A 24,527-nucleotide genomic window follows, 5' to 3' on the forward strand; every position below is an offset into this window, starting at 1 on the left:
ATATTTAATAATTAATTGTTGATCAGCAATATGTAAGTTGATCTGTTTTTTTTTTTTGACGGTTGGACGGTATTGAAACCGTTGCTATTTTTAGATCCCGCGGTATACCATTTTACCGTATTACCGCCCAAGCCTATTGTGAACCAAGGCTTGTGAAGTTAGGCCAAGGCTGTAACCATGTCTTAAGCCGGGTGCACACTGTGCGATTTTGGCCACGATTTGGCCGTCTGAGACAAATTTAGCAAATCCTAAAAGATTCCTCTGATCCTAGGCTAAAATCTGACGTCTTTGGTCGTTAGTTTGACATGTTCACCGGCAGCCGATTAATGAGCGCTGCGATCAACTTTTACCTCTGGCATTCTGGCAGTGTCAGAAGATTTGGCACACAATCCTGCAGTGTGACTTCTCCTACGATGACAGTCAAATATCTCCGTTTTTCAAGACAAACTATGACCAAAACAAGTGCTAGAGATTTCTTTGTAGCCAGCATTTCAGTCCCGCGTGTAATGCAGCTCACCGTCACCGAACGCATCATTCATTGATGATATAAAACTCCGGACGATTTTTCTTTTGCGCGTCTGTTTTTAGCGCGCCTTCACTATCGTTCAGTCTGACATTAATGCCAACTGAGATCTTACAGTGTGACATGGCTTACATCAGGGATCATGTTCGTACAGTCTGACAAGGGACATTCGCAAAGGATTTTGAAAAATCGCACAGTGTGCAGGACCCATTAGACATTGGGGGGGACCCTTTTTTTTTTTTGCGCGTGGGCCGGGGGATATTTCTTTCTCAGTCAAATTCAGTTATGATTTATTTTTATTTCAAAATGATGAAATTTCATTAAAAAAATATCAAGTATTTTGCATCACTGTATAATACGGTTGATAGCTGAACGTTTTCATAGTAAAACAGTTGTCAATGAAATGTTTACCTATAACTAAAGGGTCACCTATAACAATAACCAGCTTCTTTGATTTGATTGGCCATCTCACACATTCTGATACCAACCTAATAAAAAGTTTAACATTTTAATTTTGTCATCTTAGCAACATACGGAGCAGTGTGTAATGGAGTACTGAAGAGCAGCATCAGTAATGTCAAATATTGGGGGAGACCATCTGGCCATTTATAATTATTCGGGGGGACTTGTTCACTTCTATGTCTACGGTGGTTACAGCCCAGATGTAAAGCACAAAGCAAGTTGAAATGTTTTTATATATCAACTCATTTGGCTTCTTTCTGGTCAGTTTGATACTTGGGTTGACATGTGGGGGAGTAAATGATGAAAGAATTGTATTTTTTTGGGTGAACTATCCAATTAAATTGGATTCCATTTGGAACATGTCCCTTAAAATGCTCCCTCAGTAGGCAGGTTTTGGGGTTACACAGTGTACTTGCAGTTTACTTATCCAAGAAAGTATGCTAATATAAGGTGACCTCATGTTTTAAGGTTAGGTTTAGGGGTAGTTTCAGGGTACCCAGTTATTGTCATTGCTATAATAAGTAGGGCCTACATTGTATATAGATGCTGAACATGGCTGTAAAATAAAGTGCTAACGGTTTTGGAAATGAGAGAGATCCTTTAGTAGGCCTGGATGAATGTATGCCACTGCCTCCTTTTTTCCTTTTCTACTTTTCTCTCACTTCTTCAAATGACGCATATTCACCCTTCCAAGCAGCGATTCTTTAGAATATGTGACAGACTGCAATTAAATGAAAGTGCTACTTTCAGGTTTCAAAGACGCTTTGAGGCTGATAAAGAAAAATTTTAGTCCGAGAGTGTGGCAATGTCAGGGATCCTGCTCATCCTGCTCATCCTGGAAAACCTTGAAAACCTGGGTAATGATGACAAATTTTCCAGTCCTAGAAAACACACGGAAGTCATAGAAAATGTAATGTTCATGAATGCTGACTTTTGACACATGAGAGTAGAATTTTAATGATAATGTTTAGTCTTGTGTTGTCACTTGCAGCAGTTGTAGTGGATGTTAACTGTAAGCAGCTACCTAATTCAGTAACTTGCTAACTAATCATTTTGATGTGATATATGATCAATAAGAGATTCATTGTGCAGAGTAGATGCTTCGTTGATTATAACCGGAGTTTTCACAACAGTGCAGAACTCGCTGAGCTTGCGCTGAAGTGATTGACAGCTGCAGTGATTATAAAGAGAAACCTCTTTGTTTGCTCTCTGTATAAAACCCATTCGCAATTTGATAATTTATAATTTAATGCTGGTAACTATATACACTGCAAAGTTTTGGGAATGACTAACTAGTCTTTAAATGCAGGCTTGAATCCAAAACTGTATTGATTGAATGGTGATAACCATCATGGAACGGGACAAAATATTCTGATGTCAAAATAGATGTATGCAAGGTGTAAATGCAGACCAAGGCCCCATTTACACTGCATGGTTCAAGTGAACCAATTCCGATTTCTCTCTCTCATGTGACACAGATCGTTATGACGTGAATGTGCAAGCAGGATAAAAACGCATGAGTTCTGATATCCTCAGATCGGATTCAGGCCTCACTCACGTGGTAATAAATCCGTGATTTGCATATGTGCATTTGCGTCTGCCAATATTCCCTGGAAATGCGAGTCGTACGTCATTGAAAAAGGGGCAGAGACGGATGACAACAGAGGCTGCAACAAGGGCTCTCCTCTTATTTTTTATTTTTTTTAGGGCTCTCTTATTTTCTCCGCCTTACGAGAGGAATGTTTTGCTGATGTTTAAAGACATTGCGGAAAGCAAAACATAATTTCGCCTGCATCCATTGTGTCCATTGAATATCAAACCCTTTTACTTCCTTTTCCGTGTGTATAGTGTAAATGCGGCTATATTAGTAATAAAATAGTAATACAAATTTTACTATTACTATATAAACATTGTAAAGTAAACATATTCATTATTCCTCTGCATTAGTTCATAAACAATTGTTAATTGATTGAATCGCGTGAGCCTATAGACTGCTTAAAAGTGCTGCATTTTCTCCTGCAGATCTCGTCCCTAATCATCCCTCGTTTAAATTTTCATCTTGTTTTTATTCGTTTACTAAAATGACAGTAGATTTTCATCACAGTTTTTGTCATCCAAAACATGTTTTTTATTTAGTTTACTTTTAGTTAGACTCGTTTTCGTCAGTAAAAAAAAGTTGTTGACGAAAATTAACAATTTAACAAAATTAATACTGGTGGGTATACCCTGCAGTGTGTGTGTGTATTTGTCCAGAAAAGAGGGAGCACCAATGTTTGTGCATTCTGCCCTGCTCTGTACAGTGCGTGAGATCTTGAATACCAGTCAGCTGTTGTGTGTGAATCCCTGGATGAGTATTCAGCTCTCCGTCTGCCCTTTCCACGCTTTCTGCCTGCCTACCTGTCTACTCGCCGCCAAATCTGTCCATAGTAGAATAGAGCTGTGTCTTTATCTGACACCAGTATCAAAGCCCTGAGATGGCCTGGAGTGGACATGGCGCGTGTGGGCAACCACACAGCAGCGACTTAGGAACGAAACCGAACTGTGGAGACTGAACACCATAGGCACCTCTTAAACTGAAGATATATTAAACCGTGTGTTTGTGTGTTTGTGTGTGTGTGTGTGTGTGTGTGTGTGTGTGTGTGTGTGTGTGTGTGTGTGTGTGTGTGTGTGTGTGTGTGTGTGTGTGTGTGTGTGTGTGTGTGTGTGTGTGTGTGTGTGTGTGTGGTTCACGATTGCTGGAGCTGTTGGTGCAAGCTGACATACCTTAAATCTGTGTGGTGATGAATGCATGCAATATGTGTTTGTGCCAGAGGGGCTTTATCATCTTTCTTTGAAGGAAAAGTTCTGGATGATTCATTAGAGAGAGAGAGAGAGAGAGGGAGAGAGAGAGAGAGGGAGAGAGAGAGAGTTTGGATGAGCCTTAGCAATAAGTAGGGATGGAGAAAGCAAAAGGAGGAAATATAAAAAAAATTACTGAGCATAACAGAACAAATCGCATCTGTTTTGGTGTCTTTCAGAATTTTTTCCTGCTATAGATTAGCTGGTCAGTCAAAACCCAAACTCTGCTAAATAGCACTGGGTGAAAACATGATGTTGTATCAAGAGTATTTTTCTCACATAATAAAGTAATAATCATTTATTTATGAAAATCAAAACAAAAAAATTCCCTTCCCTGTTCGAAACCATAGTTTAGATATCTACTTACCCAGACAATGTTTTCCCATTTTGAATGTAATTTCTTTTTATTTATTTAAATTCAGTTAATTAAGAGTTTATAATGTATTAGTTTATTTAATATTTGTGATATTTTTTAACAAATATTAAATGTTAAAGTTGATGGCTGATAAATTCTTATCCGATCTGAAGCCTTTGCAAAAAAATGTGACGAATGTAACGCACACCTGCGGCAGCACATTCCATTCAAATGGGGTAATGTGCTACATTATCATGGTCAGTGAAAATCTGAAAAAAAATCAAAAATGTCACACAAAAAAATATTGGTGTTATGCAGGCCATAGAAATGTATATAGGCCTATAACTCATATTGTTAATAATAATTTTTTTTCTTCCAATCTTTTATTCCTTTGGTTCTATCCATCAATCGATCTTTTTTTATCCATCTATCTATTTATCTTGCATTGGGTGCAGTAAACATTATCTATTTACTCTCAAAAGTTTGTAAAGTTGGAAAGTAGAAGTCCTCACTTAAGTGAGACACTTGAATTAATGTGCTCTCTTTTTTCCCATCATTAATTCTGAGTGAGTCTCCATATAGACTGCATCTATTTCACAGCGCACACGCTGAGGTGCACAAAGGCTAGTGTGACAGTCTAGAGTGAGAAGAAATAGGAAGAAAGGAGTGTGTGTGTGTGTGTGTGTGTGTGTGTGTGTGTGTGTGTGTGTGTGTGTGTGTGTGTGTGTGTGAGAAAGAGAGGGAGACACTGGGTAGTATTAATCTGTTCCTGTAAATGATCTGACTGGCACTCCGCTCTCCTGTAAACGGCGGCTGTCAGAGTGATAAGGCGTAAGCGTCAGTTGAGAACTGCTTTCTTTCTCTCTCTGTCCACTTCCCCAGAGAGAGCCAGATAAGCCCAGTGTGCAGAGGGGCTGCACACAGCACAGCCCCCAAAAAAGAGCCCCATTATCAGCTTGTCAAAGTCACTCTTCATGCTCTACACACATGCTCAGAGAGGGGCCAAGGACATTAGTTGTCCATAAGAGTCTACACATGTTCATATTTTCTTTCTAATGCAGCATGCTTACATTTTTTTTTTGGTCAAAAATAAAAGGATTTTCACTTTATGAATCACTCTGGCTTTGTTTCACTCGCACATACTCTCAAGTTGTAACATACACACAGATGCTTGACAGAACACCTGGGGACTAAATTGTTTTCCATTTGGGTGGCCGAGGTGTAAGGGGAGGTTCAAGTCCACAGGTTTGATTGGCTCGCATGGCCAGGGAAGGCCACAAGGTTATCTGGGTCTCTTTGGGTTCCTGGAGGTCTGCTGTGAGTCTCATCTCCAGAAAACATTACCATACAATTTTTCACACACTGTGTTAAGCACTTGAAATTGAGTGTTGACGTTGATGGATTACTAATTCCCTGAATGGCAAAAATATTTATTTTCAGATATATTTTAAGAATTTTTTATTTAAATACGCTTGGCAATGTATTTTCAAAGTTAATTTGTGATATACACTGCTCAAAAAAATTAAAGGAACACTTTGAAAACACATCAGATCTCAATGGGGAAAGTATCATTCTGGATATCTATACCAATATGGACTAGGTAATGTGTTATGAACAAAAGGATGCCACATCGTTTGATGGAAATGAAAATGATCAGCCTACAGATGACTGAATTCAAAGACACCCTGAAAATCAAAGTGAAAAAATTATGCAGCACGCTAGTCCATTTTGCTGAAATTTAATTGCAGCAAATCAAAATGGTACTCAGTAGTTTGTATGGCCCTCACATGCTTGTATGCATGCCTGATCACATCAGAGCACACTCCTAATGAGACAATGGACGGTGTCCTGGGGTATTCCTCCCGGATCAGGACCAGGGCATCACTGAGCTTCTGGACAGTCTCAAGTGTAAACTAGTGCCGTCGGATGGACAGGAACACAATGTCCCAGAGGTGTTGTTTTGGATTTAGGTCAGGTGAGCGTGGTGGGCGTTCAATGTTATCAATTCTTTCATCCTCCAGGTACTGCTTGCATACTCTTGTCACATGAGGCCGGTTATTGTTGTGCACCAGGAGAAACCCAGGAACCACTGCACCAGCATAGGGTCTGACAATGGGTCCAAGGATTTCATCCAGATACCTAATAGCTGTCAGGGTGCCATTGTCTAGCCTGTAGAGGTCTGTGCGTCCCTCCATAGATATGCCTCCCCAGACCATCACTGACCCACTACCAAACCAGTCATGCTGAACGATGTTACAGGCAGCATAACTCCACTGCTTCTCCAGACACTTTCTCAACTGTCATGTGTGCTCAGGGTGAACCGGCTCTCATCTGTGAAAAGCACAGGACACCAGTGGTGGACCTGCCAATTCTGGTGTTCAATGGCAAATGCTAAGCAAGCTCCTCTTGCACAGGGCCCACTAGAGTACGTCGGGCCCTTAGGCCACACTCATGTAGTCTTTTTTTTTAATTGTTTGGTCAGAGACATTCACCCCAGTAACCTGCTGGAGGTCATTTTGTAGGGCTCTGGCAGTACTCATCCTGTTCTTCCTTGCACAAAGGAGCAGATACTGGTCCTGCTGATGGGCTAAGGACCTTCCATGGCCCTGTCCAGCTCTCCTAGAGTGTCTGTCTGTCTCCTGAAATCGCATCCCTGCTCTTGAGATTGTGCTGCAAGACACAGGAAACCTTCTAACAATGGCGCTTATTAATGTGCCATCCCGGAGGAGTAGGACTGCCTGTGCAACCTCTGTAGGGTCCAGGTATCGCCTCATGCTACCAGTAGTGACACTGACCCTAGCTTAATGCAAAACTGGTGAAAAAAATTGTCAGTGGCCTCCACCTATAAAGCCTGTTTCCTGTTTCATCTCATTGTTGCCCAACTAGTGCACCTGTTGTTAGTTTCATTTAACACCAAAGCAGCTGAAACTAACACTGAGTTTAACAACCCTCTCTACTACTTAACTGACCAGATCAATATCCCAGGAGTTTAACTGACTTGATGGTATGCTCAGATGCTATTCCCAGACCCATGGAGCGGAACATGACCTGGGCCCTAGCTTGACATAGATGGGCCTGGACATGTAGGCGGACCTGGGCCGTGGAGCCTGGGCAGCGAGGGCAGAACAAGAAACCTGGGCAGCAAATTCAGGACGGCAGCAACCTCCGTAATGTTCTCTAGGCTTGGGATCCCCGGAATCCTCCTCCTTCTCCTCCTTCGCTTGCGCTGGTGAGTCCGGGGTATGGTTTCCATAGCCGCTGGAGACTCTGGCACGACGACCACTCTGTCCGGACACATTGGCGTGGCAGCCATCTTATGAGCAGGTTCCGGTTGAGCAACCACAGGACTAGAGGGTGCAGGAAAAACAGGACTAGCGATAATCAACACTTGACCCGGTGAACACTGTGAGGGGCCAAGCTCCGTGGCCGTCGGAGCTTGATGCACGGTCCCCCCTCTCAAAAAATATTTAGGTTTAACCTCATTCTCTACCTCCCCAACAGTGTAGGATGACCCACTTAGTAAGAGAGCATGATCCAAAAACTCAACCAGTGATCTTGGAGGACCTTCTCTGATGAGTTTGGATTTGTACTGATCATTAAGTCCATAACAAAAAAAGTCAATAAGGGCAAAATCTGGAAAGTCGGTTAAATAAGCAAGGTCCAGGTAATCTCGGGTGTGGTCCTTTAGTGATCTATTAGCTTGTTTCAGATGGATGAGTTGAATTGCTGGATCCATGTGTGGCGTAGTCTTCTGTAATTATGAGTCAACAGATTGGGGATCCAAATGGATTTTTATTAAGACAACAGTCCACAATCGAAGTCTAGAGTACAGGCAAGGTCAAAATACATGCAGGCAATCCAAACAGACAAACATAACAAGGCAGGGAACGTAGGCAAGAGAGTAGTCCAGAAACAGGCAGGTGATCCAAAACCAAGAGACACGAAAACATGATAGAACGCTCAGAATTGTAGTAGTTACACTTTACAAGACTTCGCAGTGAATGGCAGAGTGAACATGGTTTATATAGACAGAGGTGATGAAGCTAATGGCACACAGGTGTAAACAATGATGGCTGATGAGTCAGGGCAAAGGATTATGGGTAATGAAGTCCGGAGTGGGGATAAATGTTGAGGTGAGGGAGCCCTCTGGTGGCGATCAGAGGGAGCCCCAGAGGCCTGATTTGTGACACGGAGAGCTTTTTTTTTTTTTTTTACAAAACGGCAAAGATCGTGTATTCCAGCGCGCGTGCAGACAGGGTTGTCAAGTTTTTACAACAAAACCCGCAAACTACTAGCCCAAAACAATAGCTTCTCAGGGGGTTCTCCGGGGAAAAACTGCCTTTGGGGGGTAAAATGTGTAAGGTCTTTTGGCAAGGTTGCCTGCTAAAATTTACACACATGGGTCTATATATCACATAATAGTGGCTTCAACCCGTGGACATATAAAACAACCCGAGGAAAAAAACGCGGACTTGGCAACACCGTGCAGTTGAACTCTGTTGACATTTGACAATGCGTCGCTTCGTTGCTCTGATTGGTTGTAGATCCATCCAATTGATGTCTTTCCTGGTTCGCACAGTCCAATGGAGCAGTTTCAGACTCATATTCTGACTAGAATTGAGTATGACCACATCAGGCTAGCTATTCTCTGATTAAAGTTGTTCCTTTTTTTTGAGCAGTGTAATTTTCAAGGTCTAAATGAAAAGTATCTAAAAAGTCCCCCTGTAGTAAATTGTATCCCTTTAAACTCATATTTTGATCAACAAAATAATATATTTGAACGATTATTTTCCTGTGAAAATGTTTTTTGTGCCTTAAAATAGCTCTACGCCCCTAACCTCATTTAGTATACGCTGATCCTTGAATATGCAAATGAGCCCTGTCTCCACTCACTCATACTTGTCTACAAGCCTATGAAGGATTATGTGACTGAAGACTGAAGAAAAAAAAATGCAACTTTGCCATCACAGGAATAAATTTAGAAAAACAGAAAAGTGTCATAAATTAAAATATTTCATAATAATACTATTATGGCATTTTATTTATTTTGATTAAATCAATTCAGGTGTGCATAAGACTTCTTTCAAAAGCATTTAAAAATGAAACCCTGAACTTTTGAACAGTATATATTGTAAATATTTTGGCTAGGAATTGTTTATTTATATTCTAGGGGGTTAAAGATTATTTCCCCAATTCAGATGTAACAAAATTTCCACCACGGTTAACATAAGCTGTGAATGTGGTCTTTCTTTTAAGGTTTTTGTTCTACTTTGTTGTTTGTCCCTGAATCAAACAGAGATCTTTTTAATTATGTTGTTCTCCACAAATTCAGTTCATATTTTTCTTTTGTTTTCTGTGTTTTGCTGGCACACAAATATGCAATACGCAGTGGGATTTTGCAACCGCTCCCTAGTCTTAATGGAAAGCAAAACAATGGAAAGTGAGCCACAGTGCCAAGGCAATTAATTCACTTCCGCAGTCTATGGTACCATTATGGTCACATGAGAAGTAGTGAAATTCTTTAAATGACACTCAAACGAATGTCACCGTGGCCGTAAAAGCCTGCAGTTGCTTCATTAAGTCCACATAAAAGAACGTTGGGGTCAGAAACTCCGAAAATATAATAACCACGTGTGCGCATTATGCTGCAGAATACACACAGCCATTTGCATTTAGTAAGCAATTTAAAATGTTCACATACACCTAAGCTGTTGTACAGCCTTTATCTTTTTCATTTACAATCATCCTTAATGAAAGCGACATTATTTTGTAATCCAACGAGGAAAATGTGTGATAAATGTGATGGGGGCAAAGTAAATGATTTAGGTAATTAAATGCGACAATTACTGTTTGTGTTTTTGTACCTTGATTCCTAGAAAATGACGCTGTTTACTCCCTAGTGAAACTGATGCAGTATTGCCCTGTCTTTCTTTCTTTCCCACAGATGACAATGGTATAATAATTACAGAGTAAAAAAAAATCTCTCTCTTTTTTTTCCCACCCATCCACATCCAGTTTAGCTTGGGGCTGATAATATACTGTACTGGTTTTGAAAGCTATTTGAATATTTCTTTGGCAGGAAATCACATTACAGGGCTATTAAAAAGTAGTTATTTGTACATAAATTCCTAGGGAGTCAGTGGTGGATCTTGGCAGAAGAAGTGTATGCAGCTCGATACAAAGGCAGTTAGGAGATGATATTTCGCCAGCACCGTGTTTATTAAAAAATCGGCCTGCTCCTTCATCATCCTCTGAGGGAACTGCGTGTCAGCTAGCTCATATTTCATCGCTCATGCTAATGTAATTAGCGCTGGTTTAGCGCTGTCACACGGGAAGGAAAACGCTCATTACCACTCTTATAAATGTTGATTTCACTGGGTGGCAAAAGACAGCAGCTATCAGCACTGGAGGTCTTGTTTGAAACTGTTTTGTGGATCAAGTGTCCTGGGAGGTTTTGTTTTACATGTTTTTTTTTTGGATTTTCTGTTGCTTCTGTCGTTCTATACCTTTATTTTATTCTAGTTGGATATTGTCAGTTTCAACTGGTGGGTCGTGACCCAAAAAATGGGTTGCAAGTCTTTTCTGTTAGGGTCGTAAACAATGTGAAAAAAAGTAAACAAAGAAATGCAGTACTATTCCTGCTAAGTCTATGTGGTTTTAATACTTGTGCATATTGTTGTTCCTTTTGTTTGTGTTGTCGTCGTCATATACATCTGGGTCCTTAAAGGGTTACTTCAGTGATTAGCATATGGCTTTGTATCAGTATAATAGCGAAGCATTCTGGGAATTGGTGTCTTTTATCCCCATGAGACAAAAATACCTTTTCTGTCTTTTCTCAGTCTAGAAAGCACCAAATTAAAAAATTATTTCACATTTCTACTACATTAATGACCCAGTTTAAATACAGATTTATCTTCCCAGTGCTGAAGTACCCCTTTAAGCAAAACCACTTGAAAACCACTTTGGTTAGTTTCAATGTGTATCCATGCAAACAGTAGATACATTAATTTTTTCTTTCTTTCTGCATAACACACACACACACACACACTTCAGATGATCAATGCAATCTGCCACAGCTCTAATCGCAAGAAAGGGTGTCAAAATGGCTATTCTTAAACTGTAAATGTTTAGTTTATCCCCCAAAAATGTAATTCTACATTTATTACTGTCATGTTGTTTTTGCGCGTCATGCAATCATTTGAACATCCGTGATTACTACAGCATGTGCATTGTTGTAAATCGGTTGATCATAAACCATTGTTCGTGTCTCTTCAGAAGACTTGGATTTGGATTAAACACTCGATTAGCTATTTTTTTATGTGGATCTTTTAAGTTTGAGAGGACTAATTGATTTTTTATAATGGAGGGACACAAATCCCTCAGGTTTCATAAATATTAACTTAATTTGTGTTTGAAAGTTAAACAAAAAACCACATGATGATGGTGAGTACATGACAGAGTTTACATTTGTGGTACATTTGTAAATCATCGTTTCCATCAACAATACTTATCGTCAAATGTTTATATCGCGATTATATCGCCTAACGATATATCGTTAGTATAACAGACTTGTTGATCTGGCCTGCAGCTCTGTAAGCATCTGATTTGTATGTCTTCTACATAAAGCTTTATCCTTGTAGTTCAGTTTTCATCTCCGCTCATGAACCTTTTCCCCCCTGATGTGCAGCAATGCTTGGGACATTAAGTTAGTTCGGTCAGCTGATTTAGTCTTAATTTGGGTGGAGATGAATGCTACTAATAACAGTTAACACAGGGCCTTTGCTCGTGCAAGTTACTTGCTATGGGCTTACAGAATCTATTTGGATAAAACCCACTCTTCATCCTAATGCACATTGTATTCAAACACACTCTATCATTAGCGATAATGGTTCTGTTTACCAGCAAGGATATGACTGCCGATCCCACACACCGTAGCTTCAATTTCAAAACAATAAGAGTTTTTGTTTTACCCCGTCTGTTATTAAATTTCGAATAGTTATGCATATGGTTGAAGCAAATCCCAAACAACTAGGAATGATTCTGTGACACTGTATAAAAATGGAAAACAAGCCATTTTCTTTTAAGGGAAACCGCAAAACTTTTTAGATGAAGCTGTTGATCACCGTCAGTTGTTTTGGCAAGTATTAAGAGAAGAACTAAAATATAGTGGATTGCATACTGTGCTTTTGACACTTGCATAAATGAATAAAGTAATTGGCCCCACCCCAGAAAACAGTCCCTCTTCTTCATTGTCATGGCGAGTGTGTCAAAATAGCCCGTTGTCTAGACCTGTGGTTTTAAATGGTGTTGCTCTGCAGCGCCGGCTGCATTTGATTGGACGCTTCATTAACGAGCAGTTGGAGAATGGTCTGTACATAGCAGGCAGACAGGAGAGAATGGATAATTACCTCACTCTCCTGAAAGGTTTTCCAGCCTGGTCCTTACACACACTGACAGACCAGAGAGAGTGAAAAAAGACAAAACTGCCTGGGTACCTCACTTTGAGGTTTAGCTGACTGTCTGTACAAGTGGAAGGTTTTATCGGAGGTTAATGATGCCAGGACATTTACAGTCAGTAGAACGGCCATCTGAAACTGATTTGACTAAGGCATATTGTCAAGTTTCACTGCTGTCTTCAATTACTTGTAACCCTCCTTCCCTAACCCTTTTTTTTGTTGCATTTTGCAATCTTGAGGCTGCAATCAAGATGTGCAGTTAGGGTTTTCATGCTATTTTATTTAGACCACCAGTTTCATCCAGGCAGTTCATGGACCCTTCAGTTGATATTGCACGCAAAGATAGCAGTATTGGCTAAAATTGCTTGCTTGTGCAGGTGTTTATTAGTCCTCAGAGAGAAACAAAGTCTTATGTATGAGGATATACTGGAATAAAAAATAAAACACACACTCACACACACACACACACACACACACACACACACACACACACACACACACACACACACACACACACACACAAACCATTTTGGACATCTTTCAAAGATATTCAAGAGGTTTGAGACTCTTAGTAAATTAAATCTATTTGATACCATCTCCCTGTTTAGAAGACCAGCAATGCAAACATTAGCCACATTTTCACTGTCGGGCCAAAGGTAGGCATGCTAGTGCATAATAGGGCCAGTTACGTTTCCACTGTCACTTCCAGGGCCTCATCAGGGCTTCCTCGGGGCCAACGGCGAGGGTTTTTTGGCCTGCCGAATCCCTCAGTCCAAAGCAGGCCAGCTCTGGCTTGAGGAGTGGTTACAAGCAAAGGCGGAATTTATCTAAGTCTGGAGACTGCAGTTCCATACCTTATTTCATATACCAGCTAATATCAGCATTAAAGACTTTAAAAAATCACTTTCAGACAGCAATGAGTGTTTGAAATAACTTCTGATGTGGATTCAATTCACCGGATAAGGCAGAAATATTTATATGCGCTACAAAAGACTATGCGCGCTAACCATAACCATAGTAAACATGGTAAATACGGCCACTTTAGACAAATCATGTAGGCTATCACAATAGTTTATTTATTTGATCTGTCCAGTTATTTGATATTGACCATATTTAGCTCCACATGTCTTAAAATATAGCAAATCTGTTTCTTTCAGGAGCTTCTTCTGCTTCTCTGACTGAAAATAAAACTGTATTAGGACTGTGTCTGGAGAAAGTGCTAAAGCTCCTCAAGTTGTATTTTTTTTGTAGAATTTGTAGAAATGATTGTTCTTTCTAAATGTCATGTAAACATACTGTCCTGTGACTACAAATAAACAGAAACAGACGCAACAATAATTATGCATGTCCTCTTTTTCTGTGAAATAACGGTAAATGCCACTTTATTTTTGTGTGACTAATATGTGCAATCTTGACTGTAAAATTTGGAAGTGATTTGGTTTAGGAAATGTTCTACCAGGATGTTGTGTCCATTAAAACAGTGGATCCAGTACTCAATCCATACACATTTATTGTTACATATCAGCATGTCAATCAGGCCATAGTCACATGAAACAGACAGTGGAATGGGAATCAGATACAAAGTTACGTGAAGGTCACTCTACAAACTCTACAAAAAGCTCTCATTTAGGAGAGAAGGAAAGGGATAGTCTGCTTCTGCTGCATGTTACACACACAAATGCACCAAACAAAGGCAGCTCATTGATCATTTGGTGCACCTGAGGAGACCTGGCTTCTCACATGACTGGCTACATCATGTGATCCCATGGGAATTCTCAACATTAACACAAATTAATTCATTATGATTTATATTACTTAGTATTGCAAAACATCAATGCTTGGGTTTTTAATCAACAAAATGCCAACAAACGGACATAATTAAATCCACTTCTATCAATCCCTTCTTATGTTTTCCATTTAAAGGTTAATGTAATTGGCTTGGGAAACATTTTTTTTTTATGCAGGATTACTGAGGTTGATTGTTAAAATGTACACCTTCCTAATGTTGCGTTGGTCCTCCTTTTGCTGCCAAAACAGCCCTGACCTATAGAGGCATGGACTCCCCACTAGAGCCCTGAAGGTGTGCTGTGGTATCTGGCACCAAGATGTTAGCAGCAAAACCTGTAAGTCCTATAAATTGCAAGGTGGATTGTCTATGGATCGGACTTGTTTGTTCAGCACATCAAATCCAGCAGATTCTTGACTGGATTGAGATCTGGGGAATTTGGAGGACACGTTGTGCTCCTTGTTGTGCTCCTCAAACCATTTCTGAACCATTTTTGCTTTGTGGCGGAGCGCATTATCCTGCTGAAAAAGGCCACATCCACCAGGAAATACCGTTTCCATGAAAGAGTGTACATGGTCTGCAACAATGCTTAGGTAGTTGGTACATGTCAAAGTAACATCCACATGGATGGCAGGACCCAAGGTTTCCCAGCAGAACATTGCCAAAGCATCACGCTGCCTCCGCCAGCTTGCCTTCTTCCTATAGTTTTTGGGAACCCCGTTTTGGAGATGCTCTTACCCAGTAATTTAGCCTTCATATTTGGCCATTTTCAAATTCGCTGAAATCCTTACACTTGCCCATTTTTCCTGTTTCTAACACATCAACTTTAAGGACAAAATGTTCACTTGCTGCCCAATATATCCCACCCACTAACAGGTGCTGTGATGAAGAGATAATCAGTGTTGTACCATCCCCAAGTCCTTAGTTCCTGCACTGTAAAAATAAATAAAGGTTGGTTTAACTTAAAAAAGTAAGTTACCTGGTTGCCTTAATTTAGAGTTTTTTGAAATTAAACATTTGAGTTGATACAATGAAGGAAATTTGTTTAATAAATAGAAACTCAAAATATTATTGTATCTGAACCACATAAAAAAATTGATAAATCATGAAAATAACACTATTTGATGTTTCACTTCATCATCACAAATAAAACACACACAATTACCCAATATGCTTACAAAATCTTTTAATAATATTTGAATAAAGGTTGTCAAATCTCAAAATGTCATTGTATTAACTCTAAATTTTAATTTCAATGAACTCAAAATTTTAAGGCAACCAGGTAATTTTTTTTCTAAATAATTTTTTACAGTGTGGAGAGAGTTCCTGCAGTGGAAACGCACTCTCTTTCTGACAAGTTTTGTTCCTTAATTCATCGCTTAACACACAGGCAGCCATCAAAGTGCCTGTGTAACAAATTCAGCACTTCAGTAATAAATAATTACGGTCACATTTAAAACTGCCTTATTTATTTCAGTAATGCTCATGTAAGGCATAATCCGTTTGTTCATAAAGATCATTATAGATTTTGAACGTTAAAAGTTTATTTCTTTTTATTGCTAACTATTCATTTGTTGAATATCTGTGAATTTTACAATTGTAAGGCTTTAAGGTTTTTTTTTACTGGCATCTTTGGCTGTTATGTCTTGGCTTTGTTTGTTTTTCTGAATTAACATTGTCAACTTTTTAAAAAACTAAGCTCAAAATCCCTGCGTTCAGTTGCATTTTGTTATACTTCTATTCAAACAAAAGAATGAAACAAACAGTTGTTTAATTGCTTGAACAACTCCTTGTAGTTTATTTTGAAATAATTTAGTTAAGCATTACACATTGCTTCCCTCATCCGTCTAAAGTCTTTTTTTATTTTAAACATTTTGCCATGTAATCAGATGGCTTTAATTAGTTAACTAGTTAAGTTAAATTTTGGAGGAAACTTGGAGCACAACTTATGCTCAAGCCATTCCATCGCAGACAGCAAGTTAATTCTATTTACTTATTTCACTCTTGTGGATTGAAGATTACCACCAGTCAGTGGCTGGGAATGTTTAACAGACTATTATACAATAAATAAAGTTTATTTTTAGAGTCATTGCGAGGCTCTTTCTGTGGTGTTTGCTGTGCGTTTAAAAGCTACAATGCATGTCCCTCAGGTCTTGTTGCAGTGGCAGAGAAATCATTAGGTTTCCTGAGCCAGCAGAGCTATGGGAAATTCAAACTACTAATACACAAACGCATGTATACACACCAGACCACCTGCCTCCTTCTCAAGGGTTCTGTCCAGCACAGCATGAGGTTAGAACCAGCCACATCTGCCTTTGGTGTTCAGAGTAGAGCGCAGGGGAGAGACAAAGATAACCAAGCCTGAGGCCTAGTGAGAACAGTGGGATAATAATTTCGAGATCCTGTCTCCTTGTGTGAGCACCCGCTGGAATCACAACAGGTTCCTTGTCTCAAACAGGCTAAAGACCCAGGGTATTATGATTGGGAAGAAATCTCACTATATATGTAATGCTGTGCGTGCAACTACATCAGTATTTCAGTAAAACATTACTCTTACTTAGGGCACACAATTACAATTACCTGAGCACATTTGACGTTACATTTTGAGTTTGATTGATGACCAGGGACCACTTGAAACATTTGGTCTGGAGTACAAACTAGGATATGGCTCACAATTGGTATTATGGTCCCACTTTGTTTTAGGTAGCCTTAACTACTATGTACTTATTGTGTTCATATTGTATTGCAAAACACATGTGCTGATATTGTGGGATACAGGTAAAGTTGTGGGACAGGTGTGGTGTGTGGGTAAGTTTAAGGGTATAGGGCACTTGCACCACGGTTCATCTTAAATCTGAAATGGTTTAAGAAAAACAAAGCATAAAACAGACAGAGTTTGGCAAATGCATGTTTCTGTGTTATTTTATATTTGATTACTTTATTCTGTACCTGAAAACTATACTGTTAGATGCCTGAAAATCCTGAAAAGCACTGTTTTATATACACATATTTGCTCTATTGTATGTAATTGTGTTGTTGCAGTTAGATATGTATGTTCTTATTATCTTTATTTTAATTTCACAGTTGAACATGGCTAATAACTAATTTCCCTGATCATAGCACATACCAAACCATATTGAAACTACAATGAAAAAAAAGTGCATCGGATTTATATTATTTAATTGTTTACATCGGCCCCACATAAATCAGTTGCGTTATACAAACGTCATTTGTTCATGTAACTTCAACATCATGGGATTAATACATTTTAAGTAACTCAATTAAGTAGTTTCAAAGTGAATTTTATATGACCCAGTCATTATTCATCCACTTAAATTTCATATACTTTAACGTTACACAACTGACTTGTAATACTGCACTAGCTAGTTGACAAACTTTTAGCTAGCAGTAGCACACATTAGCATCTTAAATTGTAAGCATTAAAAGTTCCTTCAGCAAAGCCATTATGACAGCAGTTGTATTAGTCCACAGCCTAAGCAAATTCTCCACTCTTCTCCACAATGGTAACCCACAATAATTTAAATTGTTCTAATAATTCTAACATAATTGAATATTAAACATTATAAAGCACAATCAAGTCTCCCCCTTTCTCATTTTTCTCAAAAATACATAAACACATTTACATATAAAATAACATTTACTCGCTCTTGATTTAGCCATCTGAACAAGCCCCTCCTAGTTTCAGTTAATGCAACACAAATCATTCATCTAACACAACACAAACAAATTAAGTTTGACTTCAATTTGACTTATTTAAGTGGATTAAACACAATCAAATGAAGTTTGGACAAAATGTATAGCAACTGTGCCTTAGCTCATTTTAATTAAGCAATTTGAACAAGCAGTAAACACAATTTAGTGCATGATCCTAAAAGCATGATAACCGAACTGTGAGTAAATTGAACCATTACACCCCTAATGTAAATGCAAAAACGTGTAGCTGCAATGTATTATTAAAAACAAAATGTGAATTATATACATTATGAATTGTATAAACATTTTGCTATTAATTGTATTTATTTTATTTTGTTAATTATTTTATTTCATATATTTTCTTTTTTAGGCCCTTACAGCCCATGAGAGAATTTATATAAAATCAATATGAATTCACTCATATTTCAGTGTTGGTGTAGTTACTGCCTTTTACTTTTGCAGCATAGTGTATTGCATTTCTCATAGCTGTTTGTCTCAGAGTAAATTGCCTTTAGTGATTTTTGCGTTCTTTGGCTCTCTGCGTTCATTGCACTGCATCTGGGGCAGACAAACGTAAGTGTTATTCTGTGTAGTGAAGTTTTAGTGCTAAATCCAACTTGACGGAAACATGAATAAAACAGTGAAGCTGGCATCTTCTCATCCTGAGTTGTTATCCAGCTACAGTGCTATACAGCTGCTGCAAGTTCTCCTGGTTGTACTCACGATGATTTACTGCTTTTCAGACCCAAAAGTATTGAACTCTGGTAAGCAACATTAAAGTGGCAGATAAGAATTTCGCATTCAGGGTAGTGTTCTACTGTTCATTGATTTCCTGGGCAGTGATTTACTCGCCTGACTTCTATGACAATATTTCCATGTTACATGTTAAATCGTGGTAATTAAAATGTCATCAGGGCTTTGTGATATGATTTAGTTCACTATCGGCCTCAGGTTCTAAATCTCACGCTTTAGTGCACAAGCAAATCATCTCAAACACTCAAAAACGCTAGTCGTTTAGTGCTTGACCTAGCGTGGGTGTGTTGGCGGGACTGGATCTATTTATGTATAAATGCTGCTGCTGTCCTGTGGCTGGTGTGGTGTAATGACCTTCCCAGAGACCAGAGGGGCAGGGTGTTCAGAATCAGGGCTACTGACCAGTGAGGTCACGCTGGTGGGTAAAGCGTGGTGGAGTCATTCCAAACAAACACTCTAACCCCGCCATTCAGTCCTCTACCCATTTGTTCTGTGCCTTCCTCTGCATTTTGAATCATTCAGCCTTGTTTCCATTTTCAAGGACCGGTGAATCACATTGAAACTACAGGGAGCGCTGACATTTAAAGAGACTGGATGAGAAGCAATTAGCAGCATGCTTTGCAAAACAATTAGAACACACTGAATACACAGATGATCAAACACTGGCCCCGTAGAGTGTTTTCTGAAACAGCCATCGCCCACAAGCGTAGCTCAACGACCACGCCTGAAGCAGTCTACTGCTTCCTCAGCAAAATCCAACTCCTATCTCTCTTTACATGTTCACCACATATAGCGAATGCGTATGTAAGTATGAGTAAATGGTTATTTATAAAAAAGTAAACGTTTGAGGTCAGTAAGATTCACCATTTATGCAATTATTTCTTGCTAGATAAAATTGCATCAAAAGTGCAAAAGGTTGGCCAGAAATGTACATTAACACAAACTGACCACCATTTACCTCAACTGTCACAAAATGGAAAGCTTAGGATTGTGGGATATCATGCACAATAGGAAAAATATGCTCATTTAATAAATTTTAAGGTTTGTGTAACATTTTGCTGTTAAAAACTATTGTTTTTGTTAGTGGACATTGTAATACTATAAATGAGCCTCAAGGAAATAAAGCAAAATCAAGATGATTTTTAAAAATGATGATATGACTCCTATACGTTTATTAATGAGCTCCTGTTGTCTTCATTCACAGTGCTGGAATACGGTGAAGTATGCAGCTGCAGTGGTTAGGAAGAATGAATCATGGAGTTGCTGGAAGGATTGGAGGAAGCTACTGGTGTAAGGTACTGGATCAGTGGTGTCATGATACGTAGACAAAGAATAATAGAATCTGCATAATGTTCTTTCCCCCGTCTCCCTTTGTGCCACACTCTCCCGCCCCACAGGGCATTGTGGGTAATATATAGAGGTGCTCAAGATGCGCTTGGCTCATGCGGTTGTTTATGGTAGAAATAAAGTGCAACATAAACTGCAAACAAAGCAGCCGGAGAGACGCTTAATGGCCTCCTCCTCCAACTCCTCTATACTGTCTTCCCTTTTCTCTGTATTTCTCACTCTCTCGCTTTCCCTACTTACACCCCCCCCCCCCCTCTCTCTCTCTCTCTCTCTCTCTCTCTCTCTCTCTCTCTCTCTCTCTCTCTCTCTCTCTCTCTTTCTGTGTCTTTCATTTTAAACAAGAAGCTGGACTACTGAGATCATTTGCTATTTTCTGCCGGTCTCTTGACAACCTGACAGCAAATTATAGAAGCATTTTTGTCGTTGGGTAAAATGTCTCTCAGTGGTCATTTCATTAAAGCTCTTTCTATACTGTAAGCAATCCCCACCTGTCTTTGTTTGTGTGAGTGTGCATGCAGGTTTATTGTCATATCTAGAGCCTCATTTGGATCTCATAGTCCCAGACTCATAACCACTCACGACTATGAAAGGGCACACTTAATGACACTGCTTTCTGCTCTGTTTTGTACAGTTAGTCAACAGACTTCGTTAAAAGTGATTTGTGTATATTTTTTTCAATAGTGAAATACCATTTTCTTCTCCAGTTTAATGTGTAATTTTTTTTCTCATAGTGAAATACCATTTCCTTGTCCAGTCTACAACTTCACGTAAGCCATTTGTAGGTTGGGTTTCTCGAAAAGTGTAGAGTCTCTGGCTCTTTGACATTCATAAACATTGCTTTATCGTTTGAGCTGCGGAGTTCTAGCCTGACAAACCAGAACCACATCAAGATGTTTGGTCTGGAAACTCACCATTGATAGGGCTCAATCCGAGGGGCGGGATGAACGGTTGTCTTTCAAACTCCCTTTGTTGAATAGCGCTACAACCAACCAGAGTAACTTGAAGCGGAGCTAGTTGACAGATTAAACTTTCACCGTTTCTGGTCTGCAAAACTTCAAACACATCTTCCCTTCTTAAGAATGACTTCAGTGCCGTTCTTTGTTCTTTTCTCAAAAAAAAGCTCAACTCCAAGTCTTCCAGAGTCGCGGCCAAAGCCGATTCGAAAAACTTGTTCGCCAGCTTCTTTGTTTACAAGTAGCACGCAAATCTGCCGTCATTATGTTAAACCTGCCCACTGACTCTATACACGATGTGATTGGCCTGACCAGGTCTAGTGAGAGTTACTGAACTACACTCGCAGCAAACACTAGGCTAACTGAGTTCTGTAATATCTGTAGAAAGTTAACCATTAACATTCCTAGTCATCTCAGTTGCAGTTTTCTGGCTGGTGTCGGACCCTCTACAAGTACACGACTACTCTATCTCTGTTAATTCTGCTATCTTTGCTAATGGAATTTACACTGAACTTACTGAGCCACATGAGCTGCGAATGCCTTGTGAATAATCACAGCTGCGGAAAACGACATCATGATGAATTGTCAAAGGCTTGTTTGACTTCATGCAGCATTGCGCAGACCGATCGGCGGATGATTTGAAGCAGGGCATACCGGTTAGAAATGTTGTCCGACTTGAGACTGCGCCGACGCCATGTGACTTTGACGTATGCCATCAAAGTACCACGAGAGCGATTCAAGAGCAGCCTGCTGATTTAAGCCTGATGACAAACTCTGATGACAACACAGCTGTTTCATGATTGGCTGGATTCACCACATGACGTGTTTCATGTCTATTCTAAAACCTTCAGATTCACTAATGCTGACAAATCAGTTTTTTTTTTCCTTATAACAGTAAAACCTCTTCATGTAGTTGTGATGTTATATAATGTCATGTTTATCAAAATAACACTGATAAATGTAGAGCCCTTTTCATTGATATAGGCTTATGTTGATCTTTATTCTTGTACAAACAGATGCTGTATTGAGCTGTACATAAAGTATTGAATGAAAATGTCTCTGAAACAACTGTGTATTTAGCCCTGTTCGCAAAGGGAATAGTATTATCTGGGGACTTCTGGTGATTTGTAATAATTGCAGAGAATGTCTGTAATCTTAATCCCGTGCGAATCGGCCATGTCTGTAATTTGTAAAGAAAGAATTCCCTTGCAAAGTTACTTACCATATTTAGCTGAACACAGAGGTACTGTGATAGTAGTCCCGTGCGAATCAGCATCTCTGTGATTTGGCCAGGATTAAGCAGATCGTATATAATTTTGCAAGGTTTTTGTTTCCTGTGCGCATTTCTATCTTTCACGAAGAATGGAGGCTGCATTCATAATGCACACCGTTATGAATTCCTGTGTGGCCGCACAGATTATACTTTCACTTTAGAATGAGTACCAATTTGGGAGAAAATTGCTTGAATAGTCTGTTTAATATTAATATCAATACTATTCTTAATGAAAAACATAACAGAACAGTACAATGACAAGCTTGCTTAAATGGGCACTTCTACAGTTAGCTTGGAAACTGAATCTTCCACCTTAAATTGTCAGCTTCTCACTCATGAAAAATTGAATCTGACTCCTGCCGCTGGTCTGTGCTCAGTTCAGTTTTTATTTTAGCGTCTGTAGTCTGACTGAATTAAATGTATTTTTTTTTACTATAAAACAATCGAAACGATATCGATACATATGACTGTTTATGATTTCATACAGCTATCTCGAAAAAACCTTTTACAAGTGTTGAAATCATATCCGGGAAAGTCAGTAAATTCCCTAGATGATATGAATCCAGTGCGAATAGGGCTTTTGACAAGTATTGCATTCATTTAGCTACAGCTGTGATGCAAGTATGCAAACACAGCGCACATCACTATGGGAAGCAGAAAGCGTTCGACTTTCGCATTTCCGTTTTTAGATCCTCCCCTCCTGCACGCGGCAACTCTCGTCGATCAGTTACATCCAGCCACACCCACACCTGAAGACAACTAACTGGTAAAGTCCATTTCATGCATTTAAAGGGTTAGTTCACCCAAAAATGAAAACTAGTCCATGATTTAGTCAGCCTCAAGTCATCCTAGGTGTATATGACATTCTTCTTTCAGACGAACACAGTCAGAGTTGTATTTAAAAATGTCCTGGCTCTTCCAAACTTTATATTGGCAGTGAATGTTGCTCTATTTTTTTAAGTCCATAAAAATGCATCCATATCCATCCTAACTGCTCCACGTGACTCCGCGGGATTAATAAAGTCCTTCTGAAGCGAAGAGATGTGTTTGTGTGACGAAAATATCCATATTTAAAACTTTGTAAAACTTTATAAAGTAAAATTTCTAACTTCCGGTGGACCATCTTCTGTATACAGCTTGATGAAAAGGTGTAACACCTCTCTCTGTTCAAAATGCTTACACTATGTTAGGAGGGGAACTGGTGTGTAGTGTTGTCAGGCATTTTTTCCGTAAGTTGAATACAAAGACGGTTCAAAAAAGAGCAACATTCACGCCATTTATAAAGTAAAAAATAGAGCCAGGACATGTTTTAATATAACTCTGATTGTGTTCCTCTGAAAGAAGAATGTCATATACATCTACGATGGCTTGAGGGTGAGTAAATCATGGGCTAATTTTCAGTTTTTGAGTGAACTAACCCTATAAGGACCCTACAAAAATTAGTCACTGGTAAATCACACATTTTAATAATTAAATATTTAAAATGTATTTTTTTCCTGGAACAAAATCTTTTGCAAGGCAATGAATGGAGATTGAAGCTTTTAGAAGCCAGATGGTGTGGTTACGACTATCTACCAGCAGGGTCTAACTGGGCCATGATATCCAGCCAAACCATGAGCCCTTAAAGGGGTAGTTCAATCAAAAATGAAATTTGCTCACCCTCATGTTGTTCCAAACCCATAAGACTTTGGTTCATATTCAAAACACAAATTAAGATATTTTTTTATGCGGTGTGCCCTATGTATGTGTGTGTTGATTTAATAATAATAATAAATTAACTCAATTAAATCTGTTTATCATATGAAGCCATTGTATAACTTCACAAGACTTTGATTAAACCACCTGATTCATATGGATATGACCTTTGTATCTACCAAGTTTTAGGTACCTGGGCTTTCAATGGAGGGACAGAAGCCTGTCAAGTTTCATTAAAAAAATTCTTAATTTGTGTTTTGAAGATTAACTAAAGTCGTTTAGTTACTTTTATGTTGGAATGACATGAGGTTGAGTAAATAATGACAGAATTTAAATTTGAAGGTGAAATAACCATTGAAGCTCAACAGTGAC

General features: G+C 39.1%; 1 long non-coding RNA gene across 2 annotated transcripts in view; it reads left to right on the forward strand.

Moving 5' to 3' along the window:
* The window catches only part of LOC137043488 (uncharacterized), a 160,005-nt gene that overhangs the window by 42,588 nt on the left and 92,890 nt on the right, over positions 1 to 24,527 (forward strand). For both annotated transcript variants that reach the window (XR_010898493.1, XR_010898494.1), the window contains exon 3: positions 20,092 to 20,182. This is a non-coding gene — a long non-coding RNA (uncharacterized lncRNA). The remainder of the gene's footprint in view (positions 1 to 20,091; positions 20,183 to 24,527) is intronic.

The sequence above is a fragment of the Pseudorasbora parva genome, chromosome 16 (genome assembly GCF_024679245.1).
Source record: "Pseudorasbora parva isolate DD20220531a chromosome 16, ASM2467924v1, whole genome shotgun sequence".
Classification (NCBI taxonomy): Eukaryota; Metazoa; Chordata; class Actinopteri; order Cypriniformes; family Gobionidae; genus Pseudorasbora; species Pseudorasbora parva.